The sequence below is a fragment of the Quercus robur genome, chromosome 5 (assembly GCF_932294415.1).
Source record: "Quercus robur chromosome 5, dhQueRobu3.1, whole genome shotgun sequence".
NCBI classification, from domain to species: Eukaryota; Viridiplantae; Streptophyta; class Magnoliopsida; order Fagales; family Fagaceae; genus Quercus; species Quercus robur.
Genome location: NC_065538.1, coordinates 52,618,730 through 52,640,239, shown reverse-complemented (window position 1 = coordinate 52,640,239; position 21,510 = coordinate 52,618,730).

Sequence of the window (21,510 nt, the reverse complement as noted above, 5' to 3'; positions counted from 1 at the left end):
TGCAAGAAGATTCCCTTATGAAGCTTCCCAACCATTCTTTCAGGCCCTCCAAGATTATACCAATCACTAAAAATAGGTGCATTATCGTTCCGCTTCTATACATTTTCCATGAGTACTGTGCACTTTCCAATAATTAAACTTCTCTCCCATTAGCATTAGGTTGCACCTTCATTGTTAAAACCAATGATCCATCAAAGGGCTCAGCCACAACAAATAGGATAAGCTCATCCCACTTAGGGTTCACATTATTTGACACTTAATTTTTCTTGGCCATATCTCTAAGTGTGGCGTTCATATAAATTTTTGCCCCATTCTCATTGTTACCTCTAAGCACTACTTCATTCACACTAACTCTAAGATAACAAAGAATTGGTGAATAGTATTGTTTTGAACGGGTAAAAGGAATGCAACACGTATCAATAGTTGAATCCAAATGCCAAGAACTAGCAAACTCTGCATCGGCTTGAGTCCCCATTCAATAGGTCAGATTAACCTCCATATTTATGTTCCTATTATTTCTATCATTTAATGCATACCAATAGGGTGCATATGAAGTACCAAATGAATCATGCCGAAGAGTATCGGAGATCAGCAAAGAAACTTTGCCAATGGTGATGGGCCCTATTTTTCGGAAGTATCTCAACTTCTTCACCACTGTTAATCTATTCTTCCTTGAAAGCAAAAGTTTCATTACAATCTAAGCTTGACTTGAGATATTTGGTGGCAACCTTGTATCTCCTAACCTTCACTACCACATAAGGAACCCCTATACTTTTAGTAAAGTATAGGAATTGAGAAAAAAAAAAAAAAAAAAAAAAAAAAAAAAAAAAAAACACATAGATGGCATTGTTGAAGTTTGTTAAGAATTTTAGATAACTGCTCCTATTTGAAGTTTTCTAAAGTACGTGAGAAAAGGTGTTTCATTCGTCTTGCAAAAAATATATTCTCTTGGTTGCAGTAATTAATGGCACCCAATGAATATGATTGATTGTAGTTTATGTTCCTTTGAATGGGTAAAAGGAATGCAACATGTATCAATAGTTGAAACTGAATGCCAAGAACTAGCAAACTCTACACCGACTTGAGTCCCCATTCAATAGGTCTGATTAACCTCCATATTTATGTTCATATTTTTTATATTCTTTAATGCATACAAATAGGGTGCATATGAACTACCAAATGAATCATGCTGAAGAGTATCAGAGATCAGCAAAGAAACTTTGCCAATGGTGATGGCAGCCCCATCCTTCAGAAGTATCTTAACTTCTTCATCACTGTTAATCTATTCTTTCTTGAAAGCGAAAGTTTCATTACAATCTAAACTTGACTTGAGATATTTGGTGGCAACCTTGTATCTCCCAACCTTTACTACCACATAAGGAATTCCTATACTTTTGGTAAAGTATAAGAATTGAGGAAAAAAAAAAAAAAAAAACACATAGATGGCATTGTTGAAGTTTGCTGAGAATTTTAGATAACTGCTCTTATTTGAAGTTTTCTAAGTACGTGAGAAGAGGTGTTTCATTCGTCTTGCAAATAATATATTCTCTTAGTTGCAATAGTTAATGGCACCCAATGAACATGATTGGTTGTAGTTTATGTTCCTTTGAACGGGTAAAAGGAATGCAACATGTATCAATAGCTGAATCCAAATGCCAAGAACTAGCAAACTCTGCATCGGCTTGAGTCCCCATCCAATAGGTCAGATTAACATCCATATTTATGTTCCTATTATTTCTATCCTTTAATGCATACCAATAGGGTGCATATGAAGTATCAAATGAATCATGCCGAAGAGTTGAGAGATCAGCAAAGAAACTTTGCCAATGGTGATGGCAGCCCCATCCTTCAGAAGTATCTCAACTTCTTCATCACTGTTAATCTATTCTTCCTTGAAAGTAAAAGTTTCATTATAATCTAAGCTTGACTTAAGATATTTGGTGGCAACCTTGTATCTCCCAACCTTCGCTACCACATAAGGAATTCCTATACTTTTGGTAAAATATAGGAATTGAGGAAAAAAAAAAAACACACACACACACACACACACACATTGATGGCATCGTTGAAGTTTGCTGAGAATTTTAGATAACTGCTCCTATTTGAAATTTTCTAAGTACATGAGAAGAGGTGTTTCATTTGTCTTGCAAAAAATATATTCTCTTGGTTGCAGCAGTTAACGGCACCCAATGAACATGATTGGTTGCAGTTTATCCATTATTACTTATTTCTATTGGAATTTGAAATTTGAATTCTAGATTCAATTTTGAATTCAACAGTTTGCTTTTGTGTATAGAGAAAAGATTTGTCTGCTAGTAATTAAGGCTTCGTTTGTTTCAAAGTAAAATATTTTACATTGAAAATATTTTTAGTGTAAAATATTTTCATTTTTTTACAATGTTTGGTTGCATATTTTAAAAATATTATGAAAATCATTTTCAGTGTTTGGAACTTTTTTAATGGATGTGTACTTAATGGCCACATTTTAAGATTAAGTTGCTACCTTTTAAAATTAAAAAAGAGAACTTGATAAATCTCATTAATTTTTTTTTTTTTTTGACAATCGTCAGCTTTCCTATACTTTTTATTTATTGGTTTTTTTAGGCATTTGAAACTTTTGTTATGGATGTATACTAACGGGCTACATTTTAGGACTAACAAAACTTGACAACGTAAGAGGCTTTCCCTTTAAAAAAAGAAAATCTAGCATTGCATGAGGCTTTTTTTCTTTTCTTTTAAAGATTAATAATTTTCAATATGTAAAGTAATCACATATACTAGCCTTTGAGTGTGCACATGAGGCTCTTCTATTTATTTGGTAAAGGTTAATAATTTCCATTTATTATAATTTCCAATCACAAGATACCTAGGGGTGTGATAAATATACGAAATACTTTTTTCACCCATAAGCACATAACACTCATCACACTCCTATATTTCACCCACAAACGTATAACACTAATCACAACTCTAGGTAGTAATCCTAAATTATAATGGATGTAAATTATTAACTTTTATCCAAAAAAATAGACGAGACTCTAAGCACACGCATGAGCATCATGAGCGCTAGCCATTTTCTCCCACCTTAGGAGGAAAGGGGAGTACGCCTCGGCCGAGTGGATCGAGGAGGAGAAAAGATGGAGTCATCACCTAGATTAGGTCTAAGGACCATTTACATAGCGCCCTTACATGGAAGGACTAATCTTACTACCAAAGTATGGGTTCAGAGTTTAGGTATGATTTTGGGAAGGTGTTAAGTACCCAAAACCGCTTGACCTGTGGGTTGGCTTCCACTCATTGTGTCTTACATCTTGATCTTATTAAAGGCTCATTTAACATTGCATTCTATACTCACACACACACTGGCATACATTTAAGCATACAATATGACATTTCATATCATCATAAACCCTAGCATACACTTATCATGCATATCATTCAAGGGAGTAAACAAATGATGGTAGAATCAAAGAATTATTGGAGAGCATCGAGAACACAAACATGTTCCAAGCTCACATGTCACATTCATCAAATTTAAACAAGATTATATCCCAATTAAATGCATGTACATGTGAATGAATGCCTTACCCCACTTACTACATCTCAACACCTATGCATCAATGCATGATCATATCATATGCATGTTCATGATAAAACAAAGAAAACAGTGAAGAGAAACTCTAATCTAGCATGTTAAAGGCAAACAAACAATCAAAACAAGGATTCAAAAATATAAAAGAGGATCAAAACAGAAACATATTATGTGAAAGAAATAAAGAAATAGAAGCAGAAAACTTAGATTAGATTTTCTTGGCATAGGCATGCAAAGTATAGAGTCACATGCTACAGACATTAGCTTTGGTACAAACGTGTGGCTAACTAAGCCTATAGCCTATAAGTTGAGTAACTGACCATGGGTTACTACCGCAAGACTAGAATGTTGAAACTGCCCCTCTCAAGTTGCAAATAGAGACTAAAGAGACGTAGATCTATTACATTATCAACGTAATGAGTCAAATTGTGACAAAGTAAAATGAATAATTTGCATAGCTAGGGGTGTGATGAAAAATTATTTCATCTGCTAACGCATAATACTCATCACACCCCTAGGTTTTTTTGTAATTGGAAAATGTAGTAATCCCAAATTATAATGGATGCAAATTATTAACTTTTACTCAAAAAAATAAAAGAACCTCTGAGCATGCGCGTGAATGCGTGCTTAAAGGCAATATAATTTAACAAAGTACATTTTATTTTACAAAAAAGGTGCCTCCTTGTGTTCCCCCAATTCTATCAAACATGAATATCGTATATTTCAAGAATTCATTTAATTTTTAATTGAGTTTTAACTCCCAAACAATCATATTCTTTTCACTTTGTCAATAAAACTTTCTTTAGCATTTTTTCCTTCCTTAACACAGGTATACAATTTAACAAAGTACATTTTGTTTTTGTTGAGGGCCATTTGTGGAAGCCAGGCAGACAGAAAAACCCAACAATGAGGACTACAATGAATTGACAAGATAAATAGCAAAAAACTCATTAGGCCCAAGCGGCAGGAATAATGGATCACAGGCCCAACAAATAAATAAATGGGTCTTGAAGAGGCAAGCGGGCTCAAAGAAGCCAGGAAAGAAAGAAATAGCATCCCATGGGCAGAGTATGAGGTAGAAAAGTGAGAAAGGGTCGCCACAGACCCAAGGCAATGCAAACTAAGAGAGTTAGGGGTTTATGGCAAGCCCATGAACCCCAAAGATAAGGATAAGGTTATTGGGCCGGGGAAGCCCAATGAAATTAGTAAAAAGCCCATGGGAGTGTGGAATTAGCAAACGGGCCGAGGAAGCTCAAAGAAAGCAATCGGGCCATGGATGCCCAAAGGGACATAGGAGCCCATGAGTAAAAGCAAAACAGTGCCCATGACAGGCCACTAAGAAAAGGGATAAACGGCTGGCTCAAAAAGAGGTCCAGCAGGATTAAGCTATTACGGCAGGAATAACAGTTCAACGTAGCAGGCAATAAAGAAAACCAAAAATGGGCCAAAGAAATGTAAGGCCCATCATCATACGAAGTCCAGCTCCTGAATGAAGCGAGAAACCAAATAAAAGCCCACATGAAGGGCTAGGAAACGCAGAAGGAGAGTCTCCAGGTCACGACAGACGCATGAGCAGCAGGCAGACTCTTGGACAAATCTGAAAGGGAAGCACCCGTAAGGCCCAGGCACCACCAACCTGAACCCAGCCAATATAGGACATGGTGAGGCCATGGGCCAGAGGTAAGAGGTAAAGGGGGTATGGTTTTGTGGTGGGGAGAGGGGAAAAGGTCTATTTTGCAGTTCCTGCCCAAGTCCTTTTGGGAGGTACGTCCTATTGGGATGATAGACCACCCAAAAGAGGCAAGTTTGAGGGGGAACCGTTGGGTACATGCCTTGAGGGTAGAGAGAGAAAGCATTTATACCGTGGCAGGAAGAAATGTTACAGTATATAGAGGAACAAAACAAACCTACCTCTGTCTGGCAAGGGTGGACGTCGCACAGACCTGGTGGTCGGCAAGTACTTCCAAACCAGACAAAGGCGGTTAAGGGGCAAAACGGTAAAACATTGGTCACGGCAGGCACTATAAAAAAGGCCCTTGCCGTGCCTTGAAAGGGGGGATGGAAAAAACAGAGTATTTGAGAGAGTGAAAAGAAAAACAGAGCAAGAAGAAAAGAAAAAAGATAAGAAAGAAAACAGAGAAGAAAAGAAAGGAAACTAAGGAAAAAGGAGAGTTAGTTCAATGGGCATACACCAATAGATCGATTTCCCTCTCTCCCCCTTCAAATCTTACTTTCTTCCAAAACGTAAACAAGGACTCTTTCTTTTTGGGCAATAACCATTCAGGTCCGACTCCCTCAAAGCCATTAATCCCCACGGCAGGATCTTTTTCCTGGGGGATTATTTGCATTGAGAAGAGGCGTTCTCTCCTCTTTGGCTTTGCTGCGGCAGACTAAGCTTAAAACTTGATTTATGCCCATTTGATTAGCTAGTATTATTTTCTTCATTTTTCTCTGCGATTGACATCATTATGACTGTAATCATGCTTTATTAGTAGGGAGTATATGGCCATTTATTTAAATAGTCAGAATACTTTGTTTTGGTTATTATTATATCTACCTGCCGTAACTTGTCTGCAGCAGTTTTGCTTACCGTAAGTTTACTCCTGGCAGACAAGGCATAAGTTTGTGCACAAACCGACCCAAGTTAAGTTACAATTGGACCGGCCCCAACTCCCTTACTCAGAAATATTCGGGCCCATTACCGCAGGAGGCAGCCCAGCCCATTACCACAGGAGGCAACCCAATACACCATACACAAAAAAGGCCCCTACAGTTTTATGAAAAGATGCTTACTCACGTTCCCCCAATTCTATCAAACATGAATACAGTATATTTCAAGAATTCATTTAATTTTTAATTGAGTTTTCATTCCCAAACAAAAATATTCATTTTGCTTTGTCAATAAAACTTTCTTTAGCATTTTTTTTCCTTCCTTAACACATAGGCTCAACGAAACAAAATGGTATAAAAAATCAAATTCTTTGAAAAAACCTTTAATAATCTTTTGCATTTATCTAAATTTTTTTCATATTTCATTGTATTATAATGTGCAGATGCTTTTTTTTTTTAATAATAAAAAGTATAATATTTTAAACTATAACCACAAATAGTTAAAGTATAGAACATGTATCCTATTTCTGGAATTTGTATTTTTTTACCGTCACTTTTTAAATAATTTTATTTTGTACTTAATTTAAAGAATTTGAAAGACTATTATATAAATTTGTAAATTGTAAGTGGGATTAGAAATTTATAAACAATTTTAAATTTCTAAATTTATCCTTTGGGTTTGTCTTATTATTAAATCACTCTTTCAATTAAATAGATATATTTTTAAAATTATACAAAATTAAACAATCCAAAAAGGAAGAAAAAAAAACTCCTTATTGTTCTCATTTAATTAAAAAGCAACATCAAGACTAATTTAGGTTTCAATTTAAATAGTTTGACTTTAGTTCCTTTAAAAATCCTAGCAATTCTTTTTTTAAAAATCAAAGGAAATGCACAAGACATTAGCATATAAAATACTACTTTGCATGGAACTTAAGGCCAAATAAGTAACATATAAACAAAGAAGCTTGTTTTGCCAATTCCCCATGTTCCCTTTTTAGATAAGAAGGGACACAAAAAAGTTTGATACATTATTCTTCTATATTTTCCTAAGTGTTTCACCACCACTATGTGTTTCTGTTTCCCTCCCAATTATATGATCAACGGGATTTGTTGATTAGTCTTTTTCGTTTTCTAATTGTACAACTTTTAAAAAAAAAAAACATATTATTCTAGTTATAGTATAGAATAGACTTGATCTTAGATTTTTTTTTATTCTAAGAAAATTTTTTATTTATAAAAATAATTAGATATAAGAGTTTGACTTGAACATATAAAGCAAGATGCAAACTTTTCATTGAACATATAAAGCAAATTGCAACAATTTTGTTGGGCCAAACATTAGTTTTTTAGTGACATGTGGTAAGATGGGCCAGGCCTATAAGAGCACAGAGATCTATAAGGTTCATAACTACTGCAAAGGATTGAAGCCAACGGAAAAGGAAGCCCAGGTTCGCACCAACTCATTAAAAGGTCACATGAGAGAAACATGTCATAATTTAGGTAAAAAACACACTTGGGAAGCGTATGATAGTTAATGAACAAGGGAACATTAGAATGGGGCTGCCCTTATAGTTAATGAAAGTTAACTAATTATTATAAAAAATAAAATAAAAAATTGAAAGTTTACTAAGTGCTAACCCGTGGGACACTTGGTAGAAAGAGCGAAATAGAGAGGGACACATGGCATCAAAGAAGAAAATAACTGTCATACTTTCAAGGTATAATTATATCTGGCTCCATTCATGAGGATGGAGCCATGAACAACACTTACAAACTAGAGAATTTATTTTAAGAAAAAAACAAAGCACTTCTCAATGATCATTTTAGATTAGGTTATTAGGAGTTGGTCTCCTAAGCCACTGGACTTGTAAGTTAATTATCATCTTATGTATATAAGTTTATGTCACAGTATTTAATTATTTATATATGTGATTATTTTGAAGTTTAACGTGATCTTTACATTTTTGTGACAATTTGATCTGTATGAATGTTCATTTCGATGCAATTTAGTGCCATTAGGATAGAATATTTTAATATTTGGTGATCTGACTTTAATTGAGATGATTTTTCTTAGCTTAATTTCAATCAAGATGGTTTATTTCAAGCTCTTTAATTTCGAGATGAAGCAATTTGACTTATCAATTTCAAGTAGGCATATAGTTTTGACTTACTTTAGGAACCAAGGGAAAATGATGATTTTTCTGCATGCTTCAACAAATCGAACTCCACTAGTTTTTCCACTACAACTTGTTCAGATAGCTTGAGGGATGATCATGGTTGACTGTTGTTGTATGTGTAAGAAGAGTGATCTTTAGCGTTTGGTGTGTGATGGCTAAATATGTGTTTATGATGCTTAGAGGTCCAAGAAGGAAACCAAGCTCCTTCAGACATAGGGCTTGGAATTTAGTACCATTGTGCTCGTGGAGCCGGAGGGAGAGAAATAGAAGGAACTTTCAAGGGACATGAATTGTCAATTTTGAGGGTTAAATCGATGTTTGTCAGCTCCTTACTTCTTTGGGTTTCAGTAGATGCTGGTAAACCAAAAAATATTGCAGATGTCATAGACTCTGTATAATTGTACTCTTTATTTTAAATATTAATACAAATTCTTACTACCAATCTAAAATAAATAAATATTTGAGAACAACAAACCAGATCAAGATCATTTCTTCTTCTTCTTCTTCTCTCTCTCTCTCTCATACACACACAGAACCAACCAGATTGTCTAACTAATACACTCAATCTGAAACTGAGGAAAAAGAGCCCAGAACAAAAACATTTCATTGATGCACAATCAAATCCCAGCGAATCAAACATGAAGAAATTCTAAGTTGGTTGTGGATACAAAGAGCAGACCAGATTCTGATTTAACCACCAGCTTAATGAGTAAAATGAACTATAAGGTTTGACCTAAAATACATACATCATCTATCCTGTACTCTGGAAGTCCTTTTATTCTTGCATAAAGCTCAAGATGCTCTTAAACAGTCAAAAATTCTAATAGAGCATCAAATTAGGGGCAATACCCAATCTGAAATTAAATAATAAAAGAAAACAAGTTAGCTAGGTTCCACTGGTATATTACAAATAGTGAGTCTAAATTCAAGGGGGGGAAAAAGAAAGAAAGGAAAAGGAATGAAATAAATCAATATATACATGCCAACAAGCAGCCCTGGGATTGGAACATATATATCTTTGCCAAAAATAAAAGCAGTTCCATCAGTTGGGGATTCTTCTCCTGCATGGAAAATATATGATCAAAAACAGTGACCTCACTAAATATTTCAAAATTCAGATACATGCTAATGTAATTAAAAACAGACAGAGATGCAGGTACTTAATTATTAATTATAGAAAAATCAGAACTCTTGACACTGGTAAAAGTTTCTAACATTATAATGTTTTTATGAAGCTCATCAAGTTGGGGACCACATAAAACCTCAGGAATGTAAATACAAATAAAAGACAAACATACAAAACAGCTAGGTGGGAGAACAGACACTATATATTTGAGTTCTCAATTATCACAGAAATGTAGTAATTTCTTATGAAGTTGACTCCTCCAAAAAATGAATTGAATTAGAAACTATTCATGGCAGCCTATGATATACTTAAATGTTCCACAGATAGCCCATGTATCGTTACAAAATTTTTACATACCAGACAGCTTTGAAAGTGTTGTGGTTTTCCCAGCTCCATTTGTTCCTAAAAATCCAAAACATTCTCCTGCTTGAACTGAGAAAGTCAGTAATTGTACCGCGACCTTAGTGCAGTGATGCATTCCTCCAGGATACACCGAAAAGTGGTATAATAGAATCATGAAAGGTTGTAGTATTGGCATTACAAAATTATACCTTAAGAACCGGTAATTTTTGTACCTTCTGAAGATTACGCAAGTAGATTATGGCATTATCAATTTAGCCTGAAAGTACCCTATTTCTTTCTGTTTTCACATCTATGCCTTCAGCAGGATCAAGAGCAACAGTTTCTGAGGAGGGTCTCAAGAGAGGTTCTAAAAAACAAGAAGTACCACACTAGAGAATTTTAATACTTCTCCACCACTCTTTAACTGTGACAGGAGTCAATTTGTGAGAAGGCAACAGTTCAAGGCCAAGTGTTTAGAGGAAGTAACCAATGCTCTGCCACAGGTAAGAAAATTGAATGGAATCAAACGAAGTCCAATATCAAAATTAATTTTCTTGTTCATTTTCAAAAGCATATTTAAAAAGCAATTATGTGGCCCTAATCTAATCAGCCAAGAAACCATAGCCGACCCCAAATTTTGGGACTAAGATTTTGTTGTATTTAAAAAGAATACAAAAACAATAAGATTTCTAATGAGGACATCAGGATTTTAAGTGGGGGACATTATAATACCTTGGTGGATTATACTAGATAAGTGTGTGTTGTGCAGGCATGTGTTAAGCCCCCACATCAGGTCTTTACTTGGTTGAACTTGGCTTCATAAGTGATTAAGATGGGCCCCAATCGTAACTTTACTAGTATTTTCGGGGTATAGCATAAATGTGACTAGCAATCCCTTGAATCATTACAACCTTTAGTAACAAAAATGATATAGGGGAACTTCTATTTTTGCCATGTTTTAATGTCAAGAAAACTAAGAATGCATGTCAAACACTTACAACCTCAACATAGTGCAAATGTGGCTAGTTTCCTCGGGCTACATAAGAGTGCATGTTTTAATGTCCTGCCTTTTTCAAATTGCAACTAGTATCCCAAAGCCATTATAGATTTTACCTGATATTTGACACTCAATCCATTGCATCCTTGGAATGTTGCACCAGGAAATGAAGAGAGAATCAATGAAAGAGAACTTTTCTTTGGCTAGCCACCACTCAGAAAATATTGGCAAGGGTATGCCACCTACACAAACTCAAATAGTAAGTAGAAAATAGCAAAATAGACAAAATAGGAGTCAGAAAATGATTACATTGACCATCAACTTAGAGAACCTAACATAAATGAAATTATATTCATAACATAATTTATTCCTTTTATCTTCTTCTTCTTTTATTTATTTATTTTTTAATTTAAGAAAAGAGAGGGTTGCACTCACCATTCTCCAAAGTAATATTGTATAGAGATCTTTGCATTATCAGAAATTGATACTAACCTCCCATGTTAGAGTTTTTTTTTTTATAAATAACTATAGCGCTGAAGATAAGTGACAAATGCCTACAGATTAAAAAAGTTTAAGTTGATAACAAATGATTGAGTTTAATAATTTAACCCTTATTCTAACACTACCCCTCAAGTGTGGGTTTAAACTTTCCCTTAATACGTAGGGCCAAAATATTTAATATAATGGGAGGTTTAGAGTGGGACATGGTTCAAAATCAAGACTACTCACTTTAATACCATAATAGATTACCCTTTTCCACTAGTTTAAGCTTTGAGGACAACTGGGATTTCAAATTGACAGTTGGATTAAGTAATGGTTTTGGTGTTGCAAATTCTGTAGCAGGTACTAGAAATGGTGATGGCAATGATCTTCATAATATTGACATCTATTCAAATTTAAAATTATTTTTTGATACAAATGAGAATTAGATAATGAGTAAGAAGATATGAATTATAGTGAGCTGCTACTAATAATTTGGACATGTCTTCATTCCGATGTAGAGGGTTTTTAGCATCTCACCTAACCCAGGGGAGCCCCGCGGCAGGGGGAGGGGGTTGGTAGGGGAGAGGAATTGGTCTTATAGGAACCCAATAAGTATTTTAGTTTTAGCATGTTGCCATAAAATATAGAAAAACCATACAAATACTGTGTGAAAGTGGATCAAGTTAAGCTGTGGTATGCTAAACCAGTATTGACTACCAACAATAAATAATCTTTTGAAAATAAAACACATGCAAAATGCAAATGTCAAGAGTTTAACATATCAGGAAAGCATTCAAAAACAGAACTAAGAGCATCAAAGCATAGTTTGCATTGAAACAAATGAATAGAAGGTTTGGAAAGAAAAATATATGAAATCTGAAAGTAGTAGTAGTGGTGATACATTGATAAATAAAAGTAATGTAATATCATTAGCTTTGTGAAAATGACAAGCCAGAAGCTTTTAAAGGCTTCCAAATTCATGCTCCCAAGGAAACAAAAAATATAAAAGGAAAAAAAATTATCAACAGCAAAATAAAGAACATAAATCAGCATATGTAAAACCTAACATGTCGAACAAACTGCTCAGATAACAGATCACCAAAAGTCCCAAGTGTTTTTGTTCGTTCTTGATGTAGGGAATGTGATGGGCTATTTGTGTATGGTTTAGAAGCAATGAAAGGGCTGAGTTACTTAGAACACATTGATAGGTGGATAAGTACCTCTGCAAGAACACTTAGTTCCAAATAACACACAAAGGCTAACAATTCATTCAATTACCAAAACTGATTTACAAAGAGCTTACATTCTACTACTTATACTAGTTGTTTGGCATTGGTAGCCTCTAGATGGTTGACAAGTGTCTAAATCCTATCGGCTAATGCTTAAGAAATCATCTAACTAACTAAACAATGTTCGCAGGGAACCAAAGATGACTAGATCACCCATTTAGTTCAAGTATTATTTTCATATTGTAATCTTTTTATATATATACTAAAGGATACTTGTCAAGTATGGTCAATTAAAACTAAAAAACGTTCACAAGGACCCACAGATGACCATGCCAACTACCATGGAATCACACAGCATATTAAGAAACACAAGAAGAAAATAGAGAAGACAAAAACAAACAAAGGAAGATAAAACGGTTATAAGTTGTATAGAACTAACTAGTAAGAAACACTGTGAGAGCAAATGAGAGGAATTTGCCTATATGGCAACAAAAGGTTTCAGAAGAAATTACCTGTGCAAGATTCCATGACCAAAAATTCTGCATAATAGAAAGTCACCAAAAACTTTCATTATGTAAAGAATAGAATAAGAAGACCAACTTTGAGGGAAAGCAACTATAAGTTTTGATATTATTTTCACAAAAAATACCACATGGAGGTTTTGTAAAATATTCAAAAGCCTAGTGGGTTAAGTGTCACACAATGAACTAGTTAACACATAAAACAATACCACATGGGGTTAAGATTGATTTTTATTTTGTTAAGGAAAGGGTAATTTTATGGTGGCATTATGATGCTATGTACCCCACGAGTTAGCCCATATTTTCAGTAAAGGGCTTCTTTTTGCTAAATTCTAGAAGATCAAGTTCAAGCTAAACCTTCTTCCAAGTAGTGCTTAGGTTATTAAGCAAAAAAAAAAAAAAAAAATGCTCAACTTATTGCCAGCTAACATTTGTGTAATTGAATTTGTCGGTCCTTCATACAGTTGGTACTAATGCCCTTCTTATAGCTGCTACAAGCACATACAACCACATGCATTGTGGGCGTGGAGTATGAAATTTTTCGTTTGTCATTCTAAAAACTAGTTTTTTCTCAATTTTTAGATCACCCATTTAGTTAAGGTATGTTTTTCATATTGTAATAAAAGCTATATAGACTAAAGGATACTTGTCAAGTATGATCAATAAAAACTAAACAATGTTCACAGGGAGCCACAGATGACTATGCCAACTACCATGGAAATAAAATTATTCGTGTAGTATCACACAGCATATTAAGAAATACAAGAAGAAAAATAGAGAAGACAAAAACAACCAGAGGAAGATAAAACAATTATAAGCTGTGTAGAACTAACTTTTAAGAAACACTGTGAGAGCAAATAAGGTTAAAGCAACAAATTAAAGAAGCAATTTTGTAGTTACCTCCTAACAATAAGTCTACTACATTATTAAACAGAAGCAAAGAGAAAGATTAGTTAAAAACGAAATGGGTATCTACTTATCTTCTTGTACCCAATTTTACTAATTCTGACTCACACAATATTTTCTAGTAATTATTGCTTCTTAGGCTATGTAAGGTCATTAGTGGAGAACACACAACAACAGCATCCTAAAAACCACAGCTTTTTCTAAATTTTTAGATCACCCATTTAGTTCAAGTATTACATTTTTTTTTTTTCAGATTGTAATCTTTATATATATATAGACACACACACACTAAAGGATACTTGTCAAGTATGGTCAATTAAAACTAAACAATGACAGGGAGCCACAGATGAGAATGCCAACTATCATGGAATCACACAACATATTAAAGAAACACAAGAAGAAAACAGAGAAGACAAAAACCAACAGAGGAAGATAAAATGGTCATAAGTTGCGTAGAACTAACTAGTAAGAAACATTGTGAGAGCAAATGAGAGGAAATTACCTATATGGCAACAAATCGTTTCAGAGGAAATTATCCGTGCAAGATTCCATGACCAAAAATTCTGTATAAAATAAAAGTCACCAAAAACTTTCATTATTTAAAAATAGAATAAGACAGACTTTGAGGGAAAGCAACTATAAGTTTCCAGATTATTTCACAAAAAATACCACAGGGAGATTTTGTGTTATATCCAAAAGCCTAGGGGGTTAAGTATCACACAATTAACCAATTAACACATAAAACAATACCACATGGGTTAAGTGTTACACTCAAAAATTCATGAGGTTCGGTTTTCTTAAGGGAAACCACGGTGGGGGTTGGGGGGGTTAAATATTTTCCCAAAAGAAAAGCTGTTCGGAAAGCCCTGTTTGCAACTTGTCAGATCTACACTCAGTGTCTGAAGAGGAAGGAAAAAAATAGAGGGGGACTGGGGGGGGGGGGTGGTATTGGGGAAGGAGACACTCTTTGGCAATTATGACTTGGGAGTGATAATTCTCAAACAACTTGAGATATTGAAATGACATCCAAATGCAACAGTAACCTACAAAATATACATGTTAATAACAACAGTGGAAAACAACAATACGCACATGGTAGTTTCTGCCTAAAACAAAGTAGTTTAAAACATTTCTATAGTCCACTTAAACTTAATTAGCCTTCATAAATAACAGAGGAAAGTGAGGATGACTTGTGATACCATAACAACAACAAATCTATCTGTTGTAGGCTCTGGTCCAATGTGAGCACCTGTTCATACATGTTAAAGGGACATTTATCTTTGTGATCCAGTCATATTAACAAATCAGAAGGGACAAACAGCAATAAAAACTTAACTAACCTGGGTAGTTCATTTTTTTAGCAAATGTTTTATAAAAGTTGTCTTTCCAGTTGAATATTGACCCAAAAGACCATGGGTTTAGCATCAAAATCACTATTTGTCTGCAAAAATGCAAATAAAAATCAATCCTCTGCTACAGAGGCCTTAAAATCTAGAGTGTACACTTGACAGCAAAACTAGAAAGATCTAAATATCTCCATTTTGCAAACCACAGCCTCTGGTTTAAAAGATTAATATGGAACTAGCCAAATAAAATATATGCAACTTCTAGTGGCTTTGGCTTTTCAATGTACAATCTCTTCAAGCCATCAATAATTGATGTACCTGCATTGGGAGGAAGCTGAGCACGAGAAGATGAGAGAGGACACACATTAGCCAACAAATGAAAATGAAGACATCCCCCTAAAAAGAAGAATACATTGTATGCTACTTTGTATTTTTATAGGTAAAACATTTTCTTAGAAAAAGCACAATACAGGGCACAATCCTAGAACATGGGATGCATGTAAGATAAGTACCAAAAGGTAAAGCCTATATTGTATATCAAAAGAATATATTTCCAAACAGAAAATAGAAGATATTTAAACATAAAGGAAACCTGATTTTTTTAGAGACAGAGAAAGAATAATGACTAAAAAAACTCAACAATCAAAAGTACTATAATTGACTTAGAAACTTCCCAAAATTAATTGGCTTGAAGATAACAATAAACTCAGTTAAGTGGTAAACTCATCAATACTAAATGGTAAAGTACTAATAGAACCAACCAAGCTCATTTCTTAAATCAGAAAACAACCATCCTCGCCAATACTAAATAGTTAAGTATTAAAGGTGCCTTTTATTAATTTCATATTTTTATTATACAGAAATTAAAAACAATACAAAGCCTCCTATCATACAGAATACAGGGGAAAGTAATTGCATTCAGCTAATAAATTCTCTAAAGAAAGAGACACCCCTAACAAATATAAAAGTAGCTAGCAGCCACTATCAAGTAAGTGTTAATTAACCAGGAGTTGGTAAGAAAAAATTATTTTTTATGCACCATTTAACAATAATTTAGCCTTTGACAAATACAAATGACACAACTTATAACAGATAACACAAAAGAAGCATTAAGCCATTAACCATGTTTATCAAGATTTTTTGAACAAAAAAAAGGTCTCTGAATGGCAAATGGAAGGCATATCTTACATTCTTTGCTGCTTTAGAACCAAACCATTTAGTTGGTGGTGGTGGTTGAGGCTGAATGCTTCCTATATTGCACCAGCAACCGTATATAATGAAATACCAATTAGAAAATGTCATCATAACATCAAGAGATCAGGAAAGCATGCATTGAACACTGGAAACCCCTCATTTGAAAAACCCTACCCTCTAATGCAAATTGTTTTCACTGTTTCAATATTGTTACTCCTTTCTTTTTCAATGGTTTTCTATAAATTAAGGGTCTTCAATTATCATTTAAAGAAAACTATGATGTTTTCCTCTGATCTAATGCTGTCTCATGGATTTGGAATTTAGGATGGGTTGAGCATGCCCCAGTAAACTCTAAACAACAAACAAGATTGTAATTTTAGATTGTTCAATAGTAATAAAGCAGCATAAATATTCAAATAGGGGACAGTTGTCACTGATAGTTATTGGGTCATCTTAGTTGAGGTTTTCACAAATAGACAGAATATGAAAGGGTTGAAGTTTTTTGTTTAAAAAAAAAAAAAAAAGGAAAAGAAAATGTAAAGTATTCTGAGAAGCCTTGAAAGTTGAAGTTACAACCAAAAACTACGTCATCAAGGAATTCAAACATTTGGTCAGACCCATCAGCTCAACTAGGTGTTTTTAGGCACTGTACAACTCAGAAACAAAAACAGTGAATCCTCAAAATAGCATTCTTAAGAAATGCAAACAGTTGAATTAAATATGTAGTAAATATAGATAAAAAATAAAAGAAATTTTGGTACATGCATTTTAAGTTCAAATTGAATGGCGTGAACAAATGTTTATAACCTGTGATATTGCCTCTTGTTCTTTACAGAGTTGCACTTGATCTTTAAGCTGCAAAATTAACCATAGCCATCAGACAAGCATACCAGGACAAGTGAAAGTATGAAAGGGGTGGCAAGTCAGTGACTAATTTCTAGCTTTAAGGTGCATCACAGCATTATGATGGCTAACCTGGAGGGCTTTTACTTGATCCCAAGGGGGTGGCAAGTCAGTGAATAGTTTCTAGCTAACTAACTGTTAAGCACATGGCTTCTAACTAATCAACAATAAGCACATGACACAATCAATTATAAGCAAGTGACTTTAAACCCTCAATTACAAAGATGATACAAAACTTTACTAATAAACTGCCTCTTATAATTAGCTGCTGGTGTCTAGTACCAAGTGTTGATGCTGCACTGCTGTTGTTACTGGTGCTTGCTTACTGATTCAAAACTTTACATACTCATGCTTACTTGTTGCTAGTGCTAATAATATAGCTTATATTTAGCATCAAAATCCAGTTATGAGCTTCATGGAAGGAATCAAAGAAAAAATAGTTAGCACCATTTAAACAGCATTAAACAAATATGAGGATGACTTAAATTTTCAATATATGGAGGCAACAAAGACAATAAGCTACTATAACAAAGGAGAAACAACAACCAATCAAATCTATCTGAATCAATCACAGCCTTATAAAACTAAGGAAAGCGATTACATATACACACAACAAACACGTGTGATGCAAAGAACAAAGTTTCGGGCTAGTTGGGGACATTGATTGGCCTATAGCAACACAGCGCAAGCTTTGATATGAAGAACCTAATAAAAAGCAATTGGGGTTTTGCTATTACGCTTCTTTATTCATTTTGGTGACACGATCATTCCTTGACTGAATCCAAACTTTCTATATTCACCAACTTGACTAAAATATGAACAAAATCAAATCAAATCTATAAACCAAGATATAAATAAGTTACTTCCATTATATAAACTAGAATTTAACCCATGCAATGCTCGGGAGCATTTTATGTATTAGTCATATTAAAACATGTAAAGTTTTTTAATCATAGTAATGCTGTCTATAAAATACAATAAAATTTTAGTATTAGGATATTACAATTTAACCGAGTGTGAAATCAACCACAGACAAACTCTAATTACATAAATGTTATATCATAACAATTCCTATATAGCTGTATACATTTTTTTATTTTTTATTTTGAGCATGCTGTATAAATCAACTCAAAATAAAATTATATCATAAAAGTTTAGCAATAAGTTGCTCTTGTACCCTATTCAATTCTTCTCCTTATTTGATGCATTCTATTTAGTAGTCTTGCAAGGTTTATGAAGCATTTGGCAGAGGTTTATGCTACTTCTATTTGATGATTTTCAATGGAGTTGTCATTCTTTGATTTTCCTACAACAATTCTTGTTTCCTGTAATGATCCACAATTTAATTAAATGGTGCATTAAAAAGTGTCTAAATATATGCACATTGCTCAAACATCATAATGCTATTTAATGATTAATATCAAATCAAGATGAAAACATCCTAAGCAATAAAAGTTTTGTTTTTTGTTATATATATTTTTGTAACGTAGAATTTTATCTAGAACGAAAATTTATAAACATTAAAAATACCTAGGCAAAGGAAAAGGAAAAATATAGAAAAACTATGAAGTTACAGACTTTAGATAAAATAAGACAGAAACTAGTTAGCATGCTATTTGATCCATTGATATCTGATTGGGTGTGTGTTCAAATACTCATAATTTAGTAGTTCGTAAAATTGCTATCTTTATTTAGTAGGGTCCAGAGTTCATGCTCTTCTAGATATAAACATCCACAATAATAATCTCTAAGAGAATGCATCAAAGGGAACGTGTCAAATAAATTTATATTTTAAACAAATCAAAACAAAAACACGTACAAACTGTGAAATTCCCCAATAATAGATAATTTAAAGGTTGTCCTAGATATAACTCCCAAAGTAAAAGAATTTAATGGTTATAGCATGCTCTTATCTTGAAGTTAGCAAATATGACAAACATAATATTCCTACATCTGTTGGAAAGAGTAGCTTCAAATGTACCTCAATGTGAAAGTCATGATGATGAGCCCTACTTATTATGCAATCACCTTCAAATATAACAAACACAATATTTGTAAATCAGTATAAAATGTGCACTTGTCTCAGCCATATGCAAAGTGTGTTCTGAATGTCAGCCAAAAGATAATTCTTAACTTGAAAATATCAATTACATTAAACCAAGAGCTGGACAGAAAAATTTGTCTTTACTACTACACATCCCAAATCACTCTGTATGAGAAACTGAAAAAACTTTCAAATGTCATCATAAGTTGAAAGCAGAAACTATTATTCCTTCAAAATTATGAAAAAAGAGCTGTAACTATTATGGATTCAAATGTCACTACAACAGAGTTGTCAAGATGTTTAACTGCTAATTAATTAACTTATCTTTATTGCTACTGATGTAAGATTCAAGAGCTTCAATGTCAAAATACAACATAAAACATAATTTAGACCTCACAGAGTATGAAGCTGCTCAAGCAAACCAAAACACTCACACAGAGAAAGCCAACCACGCAAAAACTAAAATTTTGGGATAAGATTACTTTCATTCAAAAACATGATATAAACAAATTAGCAAAGCTCCTATCAAGACACATTTTATTGTTAGATTTTTTTTCTTTTGGATGACATAGGAAAACTTCGCTCATATTAGTTGCACGTAGCAAAGCATACTATACAACAATCCTCATGTTAATCAAACTCCTACTGGCAACTGACCCCACCAGCCAAAACCAGTTTTTTATAAAATTAAAAAAAATAAATAAATAAAGCTATTTGAAAGAAATACAAATTATAATTTTGATAGATCAATATAATTTTACAGTTTCTTATAGATAAATGCCATTAAAAAGAGGTGTGCAACTAAAAAAGCAGAAATAATTTAAACCAACAGGACTGAAACAAACCTTCCATTTTACCCAGAACCCATTTCACAGATCCACCTCACCTTCACAGAATCACATGCATACAGCGATCGAGAGAGGAAACAGAATCACATTATAAAAAAAGAGGTCAACAAATCCAAACAGAAATGTGACAACACAGGCTGTTGCACTTAATAAGAGACAAAACTTATCTTAAATACAATAGAGCAGGTCAATCATACCTTTCCCACAGCCATGCGCTGCAAGGCCTCGAGCATGGCATCTACGCTCACAGTTGCGTGTCTGGACTGCAAAAACAGGGAGGGCAGAAGTGTATCAGTATCAATCATACTGACTTACTTTGGATTCAATTCAAAGTGCTACTACTAAAATAGAAGCAGCAAAAATGAAAAAAAATGCAATGCACCATGCTCAATGTTTTAATTATTTATATAAAATAGAATTGGTAAAGCAAAAATGCAAAGAACCTTGGTCGAAGTCCGGTGGGTAGTATTTGTTAAGCACCTTCCTCTCTCCCATCCTCCTCCTTCAAGTCCTTCACCCAAACCTGAGACGCTGCGTTTTGAGAGTATCCCTTGCACCCAAAATCAGTTTCCTCTCTCTCAGTCTCAGTCTCTGGTAGTGGTTCCGACGTTCTGTCGTCGGTGGCATACAGCCGGAAGATGGAAGGAGACCGTTCGGTTTTTTTATTTTATTTTTTGAGACCGAAGAGAGGAGGGTGAAGGAAGAATTCATTTGAGGGGTGCAGAGGTCTTTGGGAGTGCGGAGAGACAGGTTTTGGGAAATAGAGCCGTCGGTGAGAAAAGTTTGAAAATTTAAATTTAAAATAGAAAAAGCGATGGTAATTAGATTTAGATTAAGGAACTAATTAAGAAGGGAAAGAAAAGATGCTACAATTTATGAACTTTCTAAAAAATACAGTAGTAAATTACTTTTTTTTTTTTTTAATACAAGATAGAAATTATATTCTAACATAATCTAAGTGTATATATGTGTGAAACTTTCTACTAGAGATTTGAACATTTGCTCTTGCCCCCTACACTGTGGAACGACCATCTTTAATTGGTTTGTGTTTTTAAATTTAAGATTATTTAACTAAAAGATAAAGGTATTTTAGAAATTTTAAGAATTTATATGAAGATCTCTTGTTATTAACCCGTTCACCAAATCGCACAATTCGCACTAAAACCACCTGCAAAATGGCATAACCGCA